An 11,773-nucleotide genomic window follows, 5' to 3' on the forward strand; every position below is an offset into this window, starting at 1 on the left:
TTGCCTTACAGGCCAGTATGGCCAGGAATCCAGACCAGAGACAGTGCGTTAAGTCTTCCTATCGAGGAGAGTCGTTTTTGGCAATTTGCTACCTACCAATCTAGACGTTGCTCGGTATGAGCCAAGAGCTTCCAACGCCGATTGACTGTCCGAGAATATTTTTACTGTCTTGTGTATGAGGTTGTATTTATTCAAGCTCTCCGCAAACAATTCAATAGCGTAAAAATTTCCGCTTGAAACAGTCATATAGGTTCCTAGGCAGGTTGATATCTCTGTCCTGGGTCTGCGACTAAAACAACTGCACCACAACCGGAGGGTGTTTTTTATCCTTCTGCGAACCAACAACTATCTGCTCTTAATATCTCCTTCTCCCGGGGGATCCTGTCCTCTCTATTCGGGAATAGTACTTTATAAGGCATTTCGTAGTTGACAGTTGAAAGCATAAAGTCAGAGGTCATTTCCAGAATGCTGTGACTTCCAGTGTCAACCAACAGCACCCTGCATTAAATTGATTTGTGCAATTGGCAATGTGCACAAGTCTGTATGCAGTCCATCTAGCCTCTCTCTCCAGAAGAATGTGGAGAGGAAGTAGATGTAGGAGAATCTCCATGGCCGCTGACGGTGTGGAACTGATGGCACCACTGATAGCCAGACAAGCCTGTCTCTGTAAGCCAGAGAGCTTCACCTGGGCCGTTTTCTGTAAAGCCTTCGGCCACCAGGCACCAAAACATTGACGCCAGCCGTGAGAGCTTACATTCCTATAAATGAGTTAGTTTCTTTTTGACATGCCACAATTTTTTTGTAAATAAACCGGTCATCTCTGCTCGTTTCTTTTGATGTGCACGTGACGATTACGATCATTAATAACAAAAATATGATATACCGCCATGTTTGTTTTCCTGTACTACGTCATATTTTTTTCACTCATATACACACATACATATTGCACTACCTCTCACTCTTACACGAATCCAACCTACTTCGAGTTGGAGGTTTCGCAAGATTGGAAGTCTGAAAAATTACAAAAGCAAAGCTGAATCATATTATAACTATTATTAGATATGTTTTAATATACGATATCTTGATATCAAAGACTTCATCCGTTGCCTAAACATCTATCCACTTAGAAAATATAGCAGCAGAAACCTTGCAGATTTTAATTCAACCTGGTATATATTCTTGAGGTAGTAAGTAATCGTGGCTGAAGTTTCATTTTGTTCGTTTATCGTAGATGTGTTTTTTATTCTCAAACGTTAGTCATATTTTTCGGAAATTGTAAAATTGAGACAGAGAAAAAAATTATCATCACAGGTAGAAGAATGACAACAAAGCAAATCCTTTCGAGTTGAAACAAAAAGTAGGTTTTGCTTCTGATCAAAAAATTTGAGTGAAAGCATCACCCATTTTGTTTGATCAACCTCTACCTCTCACTTCAAGCTTTGACTCAATCATTTGAAAGCAATCGCTCCTCACTGTGAATAAGCTGTTCAAATGAATATAATAAAGAGTATGCTAATCATCATATCTTCTTTAATAGAATCTAAATTCAGATAGCTCAGCTGAAAATATCCTAATTAATGGCAGTCCAATGATTTTCCTAGCCAGATACAATCCAACGCCCTTCGTAGTATCAGCCAGGGGAGAAGCTGTTTTCTGATAGGTGTCCGTCCATTAACCTACAGTGTAGGGAGTTGAGACTGGCCTGAACGAATTGTTCTTTCAGATGATTTGATTTATAGCCAGTCATCAAGTATGCCCACTGACTATATGTGAAGTTTTTATATTTTTATGACCTTATGTTTCAGTTCTTCGATCTAGTTCCTACTAGAACTGTATAAATTCTCGCCGAATAGCAAGCATGCTTCAAATTTTTATGAAAACCCATTCTGAAAATGTCACTGATGTGATGATTGAAAGTTCGAATTTCCAACTCGGTAAAACAAATGAATATTGATAAACAGAAGATACCGTTCAATGTATACCCAGACACCATTGCACGAATCATATATCAGAAATTTAATTTAAAATGAAATTGAAGGCAAGTTGTGTTTGGATGCTCATCATTGCACACGTATTATTTACCTATATATTCCAGTCTACCATGAAAAGGGAACTCCGCCGCTCCGAAATTGTTTGGCTTGTTGTTTCAATTTACCTTGTTGCGAATTATTTCGGATTTTGTTACACAGTGCATACCTGTGCGAGTTAACTTCAAAAAACAATTTACTTAGTTAACGTACCTTCAATAACTTCTGGACTGATCAAGTGAAAACTAATTATTATGAAAATTGGATCAACTTATAATTGTCTGAACTTCTTTGCATCATATCAGTACTGAAATGCTACTTGACGTTAGAGATGGAATCGTTCAATAACATATATATGTTTTTTTGGCTTCTGAAAGTTTGGGCGACGTGAGAAAAATCTTCTCTGATAAGAAGTTGATAAGAAGTTCAAGTCAATCAATTGTCCGACATGAATAATAATAGTCATTGGGTAAGTATGCTGGCGTATGTATCAGGGACAGGATCCGACAAACACAACCTTCAAATATTTTCAAAAAATACTTTATTGTGAAATTTTCACCAAACAGTTTTGTAACCCCTATGATGGGTTTGAACTCTGTATTAAAGCGAAAGATACTTTCTGATAGGAATATTTATTTCCCAAACGAAGCCGCAATGCTAGGCTTATATAGAGGAAAACAGAAAATACCTTGATCTTTATATTTATCAGTTTTGATAGGTAAAACTATAGCCAGAACTTAAAATTAGAGCAGCCGCTGTCACCATTTGAAATTTAGAAATGGAGAATGATACTAGAGAACTATCTTAGATGATGCCTGCAGAAGTGATCACCCTCCAAAGGTTTGGCTTAGCTTTTCCTTATCAAATAGGCACTGTTTTAGAATAGAAAACTTCTTCACTTAAGTCCTTGTAGGCGCTTTGTCGGGATATGCCATTGATACCTCTTATATGAACTTTTCCTAGGGAGTTCCCTTATTTATGTGAGATATGAATATACTCTACGTTCCCCTTTTTCCCCTGTTTCTCCTACCAGTATAATTACCGGCAAAAATACACCGTATTCAAAGTTAATAAGTATAATAAAAAAATATATAAGAAATACAAAGGTTACAAATATGATATGAATGACAGAATAAACAAAACAAAACCAAACCATCAAAAAGAACACATTAACCTTGTGACTGTAAAGGAATGCTCAATCAGCATTCAATTGAATATTCATAAATATGCCCTTTATTCGGCAACTCTATATGAGACAAGCTATTCAAATAAATGTTCAACCACAGTATTTCAATAAAAGTATATGGTTAGCCACCAGACGAAAAAAACCTAAAAATGTCTTACCAATAGCTCTCTTCCTCCGTTTAGCTGTAGATAGCGGCTGATACTTTTATGTTTTACTGATTTAACACAAGACACCAAAACTAAATTCAACTTGGTTGAACTGGCAACCACAAAAGAGAAGAAGGAAAAACCGGGTTTTCCCCAAACTCCCAAACGTACCTCGAATATCACACTATTCGAATAACTCGCGATTGACCTCTCGTTTTCCCTTTCTTTCGAATATTTTATTAGTTTTCCAAATTTATCTCCCCACAAAAAAAATTCACCTCCAATTAATTTTGCTCAACTCGACCTTTCGACGACCCAAAACCACCGACGGACACCTCTCGACTCCCCCTTAACCCACTCTACCGCGTTCCATTTCCCGCGACGCATTTTTCCCTAAGCCAGCGGATATTTTTCTTCTTAAAATTAAATGGCAAGTTACGGCCCATACATCCAATCAGAAAATTCAATTCTATCACTTAGGTCTTTCGGTTGCTTCGTGATTCGTTAAGTATTTCGGCCATCTTTAATTTGTTTTTAGCATACCATTCCCAGAGTATCGCTGACTTTTCAAAAAAAATCAACTGGGTTTCATAAGCAGAGTGTCTTCAGCTATCAATAATAATGAGTTTTTTCGTCTGGCCCTTACAAAGTAACTATGAACCCACTGTATCTTGTGGTTAAGAAATATGCCTTTAGCACGTACAAATCATAGGTATATACATCCGTTCGGTAAGATATCGTTTTCTTCTGGAAATCTTCCAACATTTCACGATTCCCCATGAATTCAATTTTTCGAATTGAAGGGGTTATATTTTTAGGAGTGATTAATTTTTGGGAAAGAAAGTTTTTGGCTTTCTACTACTCCATCTGATACAAAAAAAGGGATGAGAGAATCTTCCAAAGAAAGGAAGGAAGTAATAAATTTGAAAATAAGTAACTCTATACATGGATGTGTAGATCATGCAAAGAAGTAACTTTCAGACACAAATTGAAAAAAAGTCCTCCTGAAACAGCTTCATATAAACATTGAATTACACGAAAGAAAAAAATTATTTCGAAACAAATACTTCTATATGAACACTGAATTACACAGAAGATACTTTTCTCTACTCAGTTTGTATTTCAAACATTTGTTGTGGAATAAGAATCAGATATCATTCACATGAGTTCTACTTCGAATGAATGGTAATAAATTGCACTCACATGGAACACTGTCACCCTCACTGGTATACACCGATGTTCCGCCGTAAGACACTTGCCCTAAGGCTCTTCAGTACCAAATTGGATAACATTATTATTTTCTCCCTCCCTTTCATTTTCAACTACCTTCACTTTCTTTTCTAACTCCATGATTTTCCCTTCTAGCATACCCCTCTTTTATCTCAAGTGACTTGAGCTTGCTTCCTAACTTCCCAATCAGTCTCATAATTTGCTGTGAGCTGCCGCTTACAGCGTTTTGCTTTTCCCTGTTAAATTGTATTTGCTTCCGGAAAATCTAGTAATTTTGTATGGTTTCGACCATACACCCAATCATGGTTGTCCACAAATCTGCCTCCGATGTGTTTCCCTGCCCATTCTGACAAATTTCGTAAATGATTCTTCCAGTTGCTCTTCCTCTTTGACTTCGATGTCTTTTTCACTGTCTTTCAAGGTTCTGTTTAAATTCGTTAGGTTTGTAAAGGATGTCCTTGACTGTCCCTTCCATCGTTGGCCTTCACAGTCGGTGTACTACTCAATGATCCCCTGGGTTTTAATATCGTCGGTTTCTCTGAATTGTCTACTATACTTTTCCTCTTCATGCGAAAATTGTTCCAAATGTATCCAAATCGATGAATGTTGATCCGTGCAAACTGGCTCTTAGAGTTAATATATTGGCGAAGGTTTTCTTATCGCCTTTCGCCAGATCAACATGTGAAAACTTCTCCGTTAAAATTCTTATCGAGTTCCACTTTTACGACCACAGCTCAGATTATATTGTAAATCGAATCAAATAGTTCTTCAATTATTGATTAAATGCACACAATAAAGTGAATGGTATAAACATATGTTTCATAATCCTTTGTAGGTATGCCTTTATTTCTATGTGCTTTATCACCTCACTATTTCAATTATACCACACAAAAAACAATTTGAGAAGCTCCCAAAAACACGTCCGTTCTCGACGAAGGCTGAGAACGAAGAACAGTACTTTCAGTTATTCGTGAAAACACTTTATTTCCCGATATAAGAAGAACTGGATTATGAAAGATATCACAAGAGCTGAACTTCACTTTTAGAAAACAAGATAGAAAGAGCATGTTAATAGAAAATTAGAGATTGTAGAATGGAGAAGAAACTATTTTAGAAAAATAAACAAAACCAGAAGGTCATTCCGTCTCGAAAGTTTGGCAAGATCAGAACATCAAAAGTGGAAGACAAGCCTTCATGCAAGATTGGTCCACTAGTTTGAAAATTGAGTTAGAAAAAGGTCATCATCTGATCATCACTCACATAGGCAGCAGTGAGTGATTCGTGAAAGATGGATTGATGCTGTGTGAATCGAAGAAAAATGGGGATTATCATCAAGAAATCGATGCCACAATATTCGAAAAATGGTTTCAAAACATACTTGTGAAACTTCCGCAGGGATCCGTAGTAGTAGGTAATGGATAACGCAAATCACCACAGTAAACAGGTCGAGAAGCTGCGGATGCGGACACCGAGTTGAAGGAAGGCAGATACTACTGAGTGGTTACAAATGAAAGATATTCCTTTCTAATCTACTTACCATATTGAAAGCGGAGCTCTTCAACTTTGCTATATGTCATAAGTAAAAATTTGTCAGGTATATGTCACCGTTTTGAAGAATTTATCCATCTTCATTATCAAACCTACGACCATGATATTATCAGTGTCAATATCAAATTGATTTACATCAAAAGACGAAATATAACTACAAATTATGTTTTGATTTAAGTAGGTTGGAAAAAGAAAATGAATAGTCTGTAAAACGTCATCAGATGATACCTACATATTTATTTTCATATTATTATTCTGATTATTTTGTAGATCTGTAGAAGGTTGCAATCCTAAATGAAAAACTATTCAAATATAAATTGTCCTTTTCAAAATAAAATATTCAAACAAAATTAGTTTTCACGATATTTTGCATCATACAGAATATATCATTGGAAAATTTTTAATAATATCCTCAGTCCATCACCTATCAATACTATGTTTAACGCAATATGAGGAAAAACAGTCGGCCGCCTCTTTTGACGACGTTTTTCGACGTCTTTTGTCGCAAGTCACTATTTTAATGACTCATTAGCGGCGTCCTCAAGGGGTAAGCGGGTAGAAATATCTCAGTGACTTTGTGGATGGATTGCAGTGCCACTTGCTTGAGACGAATATGTTGTTTTCTTTGGTGTACCGGCATGTTTGCATTCTTGAAATTCTTTCACTTTCAGACAATATCTAATGAACTATAGTTCATTACATGTCCACTTAATGAGTTGATAAAATTTTTTATTCATATTTAAATTCATAATTAGTTTATAGCTAAATTCTGGTCGAATTATTAGTATTTTTATCAAGTATTGTCAACAGATTTATTATTTTTATTGCTAGGTTTTGACAGTTGCCATGGTACGAGTAAAGGCAATTGAGGTTATGACATGTCTGATTGTGCGCACAGGAATAATAGTTATGACATAATAGAAGCATATCACTCACAAATCCGCGAGCGAGAAGATCGAATCTCTCACTTTCACAACGAGGACGTAATTACGTAACTGCCTTAAGGCAATTAAACTGCGGAATATTGCGAATCAATTCATCACAGATGAATAAATCCTACGAAAAACCACTGGTTCAGGGTTGTTAAATTTAGTGTTTTCGCAGTAGATAACTCTTGAGATACTAATATACTGACTACTGAGTTGACTTCCTATAATAGTTATTTAATGACTATAGTCATAATTATTAAGAATAGCTATAAAAACATCCTAAACACACATCCCTCAGATCGACCATCAAAGAGGCCCCAAATATAGTGTTTCAAAAACAAACTAAACTGTATATATTATCTAAGGAAATAACTGCGATACATGCTTTGTTCGGGTGATAACTCTTTTATTCAAGTTACCCACCCTCAAGGGAGACGATCAGTTTCATGGTCTTTTATGTACCTAACAAAGAATCATTGCTCCGAATTATTTTATTGTGGCTATCACTTTAGTATAGTTTATATTACTTTTTCATTATCTTTCATTATTGTTTAGGTACTATTATCCCAACTTGTTTACTATTATCCCAAATTATAATATCTCTTCAAAAAAGGAAAGTAGTAAATTAAATAGGCTGAAGAATCGAAGTCATACCCACTTATGAATTTTCCCATTCTGATTAACGGAAAACCAGATTTTAAACAGATTTTTGAGTTCCTCTATGCAGGCTTTGAACGTTCTTCCAGTTTTACCTATATAAAACATCGGACATGACCCACATGATAATTGATACACTCCTGATTTTTCTGAAACTGATCTTTCATCTTTGTTATTCTTAATATGCATGCCTAAGTTGTTGTTATATGATGGAATTGGCCGATACTTGATGAAAATCCATAACGAACGTATTCAAAAAACACATCATTGTGAGATTTTCACTGAACGATTTTACAAAAACACAACACGTGTTTCACCATACAATGGCTTCTTCGGACGTGTCTCTACACGCCGTGTAGTTTTTTTCATTTAAAAATGGTAAATCCATATTCAAAAAGTTTATGAATCTGGCATTCGGATTTAGTACTCCAAGAATTTTTTGCCGGTCAATTGGGTAATCAAATAGGAATGAATATTCATTAACTTTTGAATTTTGGCTCGTCATATTCAATGGTTTGTTTATACCTTTTGAATTTTTGAACATAAATAGAGCATCTTAGAATTTGAAGCATGATTTGCATTATACTGGCCGTCATAATTTTCATTTGCAAAACGGCAACTGGCACAATAATAACAATCTGGTTCAAACTGGCATTTTTGAAGTCGTGATCACAGGAAAAATATAAGCAGACTCTCCATTGATGATTATATTTTTTTGCAGTATGACCAAATCTGCAGCATCTTGGTAATTCAATATTCTTCTTGTGACATTTAAAGTTTTAATAACGTTGAATATGAGTAAAAAAAAATGTTGTGGTGAAAATAGTCTCAAAATATTTGGAAAACGGTGAAGGTTTTGTCAATTGCGTTAAAAAATGTATAGATTTTTTTTTTATTTCCAAGGTAAATTTCAATCTTTGATATTTGTCACTTTTTAACCTCATCTTCTAAACAAAGGATCTCAACACTCCTACATTGCCCAAATTGGTTTAGCAAGACAGCTATGTAATATACAGTGTGGTCCACTAAGTGTGCAACAAATGGGAATCTTTTTTATTATCGATTTCTCAGAAAATTTTATTCCTGACAAAAGTTGGTGCATGTTCCAAAACTATACCAAGTGTACCTGAAATGGCTTTATGACAAACACCATAAATGATACGGCAAAAAATATAAAGTTCGTTCAAGAGTAAAGTACCCTTATTTCAAAAAATATAGAAATATGTTGAAGAGAAAAGTTGCTTAGAATTAAAAGTTATGTTCACATACGAAGTCATGGTCTGCTATTCGAATTTTTTTTTCTTTTGGAAAATTTTGAATTACCCCCGTATGATACATATTTTTACTATTTTGATTTAATATGTATTTGAAGTAGCCACAATCAAATTAGTTTAGAGTATTTTTTATCAAATTAAAGTGTATTTGTGAAATTTACTTGGATTTGTATTTTTTTTAGGTGACCGTCACCTTTATGTTTGTTGCAACGATATTTAACAGAACTTTAGAATAAAACAAATACTCTTTTTAACGAGGCAAATACTTTACTAAGTATAATGTTCATATGAATAAACTGTCAAAGTCTATCGCGGATAGCCATGAACAAAAAAGAACCAATAAGCGATAGTACAGAAAAATACAGTAGGTAACTTAACAACTTAACAGGTGCTAACAATAAAAATTATCGAAGCGTCTCTGTCTTTCGATGCATCTAATTGTTCGCTCATAAAATTCGTTTAATGTAGATCGCAACACATTAGCGGGAATATTTCTGCAATGAACTCAATGCTGAACTGCAATGAGCCGGTCTTTTTGAAATTCTTTAAAATGCTACTTACACTTGAAAAGAAAATTTGTTTGTCTGGATGCCGCTCGTTGAAAATATTTGCAGCTTCGTGCATTGTTTTACAACCATCACCACAGATTGAAACTAATTCTGCCTTTTCAGTTAACGTTAATAATACCGGGCGAGGCAATTTTAATTAAGGACAAATATGAAAAAGTTTTACAGGCAAGTTTTAACAAGCCACACTATCAAACTACAGTATTGTTTTAGGGCGTATGTTTTTTTTGTTCATGGCTATCCGCGATAGATTTTGGATTGTTTTTTAATATCTGTTCCAGTTGAGGCATTGTTGTCAGAATAAAAGAAATTTTAAACTTTTATTGACAGTTTATTCATATGAACATTTAGCTAGTAAAGTATTTGCCTCGTTAAAAAGAGTATTTGTTTTATCATCAAAATAGTAAAAATATGTATCATACGGGGGTAATTCAAAATTTTACAAAAAAAAAATCGAATAGCAGGCCATGACTTCGTATCTGAACATGACTTTTAATTCCAAGCAACTCTTCTCTTCAACATATTTCTATATTTTTTGAAATCGGGTACTTTAACTCGTGAACGAACTTTATATTTTTTGGCGTATCATGTGTTTGTCATAAAGCCATTTCAGGTACACTTGGTATAGTTTTGGAACATGCACCAACTTTTGTCAGGAATAAAATTTTCTGAGAAATCGATAATAAAAAAGTTTCCCATTTGTCCACTCAGTGGACCACACTGTATATCTTTGACAAAAAAGAAGTGAGAACTCCTTTATTCACATTAAAAAATTTCAAGTTAAAGATTAACAATAATTAACCATGAAATAAAACATATTGATAAGTGATAGAATTATAGCAACTAATGAAAATTTCAAAACAAATGACTCTCAACAGAGTATCCTCACACAAAAATCATCCAAGAATTATGTTGATGTTATTTTCAGTGAAACAACTATATTCATGAATTTATATTTCATTTACAGGTGAATTAAAGAACAAAAGTACATGGCAGTAACAAAATGTTAAAAACGACTAGCTTGAAATAAATCAGAAAAAGCTAGAGAAAATTAAAAAAGTTTATATCCAAAATAGTTAAGTTGGACAATTATTTCAAAAGAGAATCAAGAAGTTCTGAATATGTACTCAAATGGGCAGTAGGAAATCTATTCAATAAAAAAAAATATTAATTTACCCTTAACCTTCCTAACTTTGAATCAGGGGTGTTACGGATGTTGGCATCAGCATCCGTAATTGCAGATTACCCGCATAATTGCCGACATCGGCATCCGTATCATTTAATGTAAAGTTTTCACAGATGCGAAATTACTTCTGACCACCTCAAACACAAGTAAAGAAAGTATGCAGGACAAGAGTAGCGTGTGCTTGCGTGCTTTTTCATTAAAGTATCGTTTATTTAGCACAAGCTAATGCAGTTACAATATTAGTCTTAATCTAGGTTAAAAATTTAAATGTCACAATTAAAATTTAAAATTTAAAATCATGTACATTGAAACATATAAATAAAAACAGCACAATAAATAAAATAAAAAGAAGAAAAAAAAAACTGTATTAGCAGGTTCCTATACTAAACACTTGGTAGGTCTAAAAGGTGCACTTTTAATTTTCTTTTAAATATATTTAGAGAGGTAGCATTCTTAATATCCTCCGGTAGTTCGTTGAACGCTTGAACTCCTTTAATGAAAACTGTATTATTTGAATTGACATTGCTAGTCTGACGTATATGAAAGTTATTGCGACTTCTTGTATTGTATTCATGATATTCAAAGTTATACTTTAATTTGTCACGTAGATATACAGGAACATCACCAGTTTTAATTTTAAAAATAAATATTAATGCTAAATAAAGAAAGTAATTTTTTACTGATAACCATTTTAATGTATTCAACATTAATGCTATATGTGTTCTTCTATCACAAGATAATATTACTCTCATTCCTCTATTTTGAAGTTTCTGAAGTCTTCCAATTTCATTTTGGTTTAGTAAGTACAAGATGGTTCCACAATAAGTAAAATGAGGTAAAATCAAGCTATTATACAAAAGTAAAAGCGACCATTGGTTTAAGTGCTTAGATTGCCTACTTATGTAATTAATTTTGAATGCTATTGTTTTAATAATATATGAAGCTGAATTCTCTCGCTAATTAACCAATAGTACATTGTTGACAAGGTCCTAAATATTTATTACAATTGTTTCAAAATTCATTC

The 11,773-nt window shown here is 34.0% G+C and overlaps 1 protein-coding gene across 1 annotated transcript in view; it reads right to left on the bottom strand.

The window, feature by feature from the left end:
• The window catches only part of dsd (attractin-like protein dsd), a 48,061-nt gene that overhangs the window by 11,239 nt on the left and 25,049 nt on the right, over positions 1 to 11,773 (bottom strand). The gene's annotated exons all lie outside the window — the stretch shown is intronic.

The sequence above is a fragment of the Leptinotarsa decemlineata genome, unplaced genomic scaffold, assembly GCF_025532065.1.
Source record: "Leptinotarsa decemlineata unplaced genomic scaffold, Ldec_3_MD MMD2_tig00000090_RagTag_RagTag, whole genome shotgun sequence".
In the NCBI taxonomy this organism is placed as follows: domain Eukaryota; kingdom Metazoa; phylum Arthropoda; class Insecta; order Coleoptera; family Chrysomelidae; genus Leptinotarsa; species Leptinotarsa decemlineata.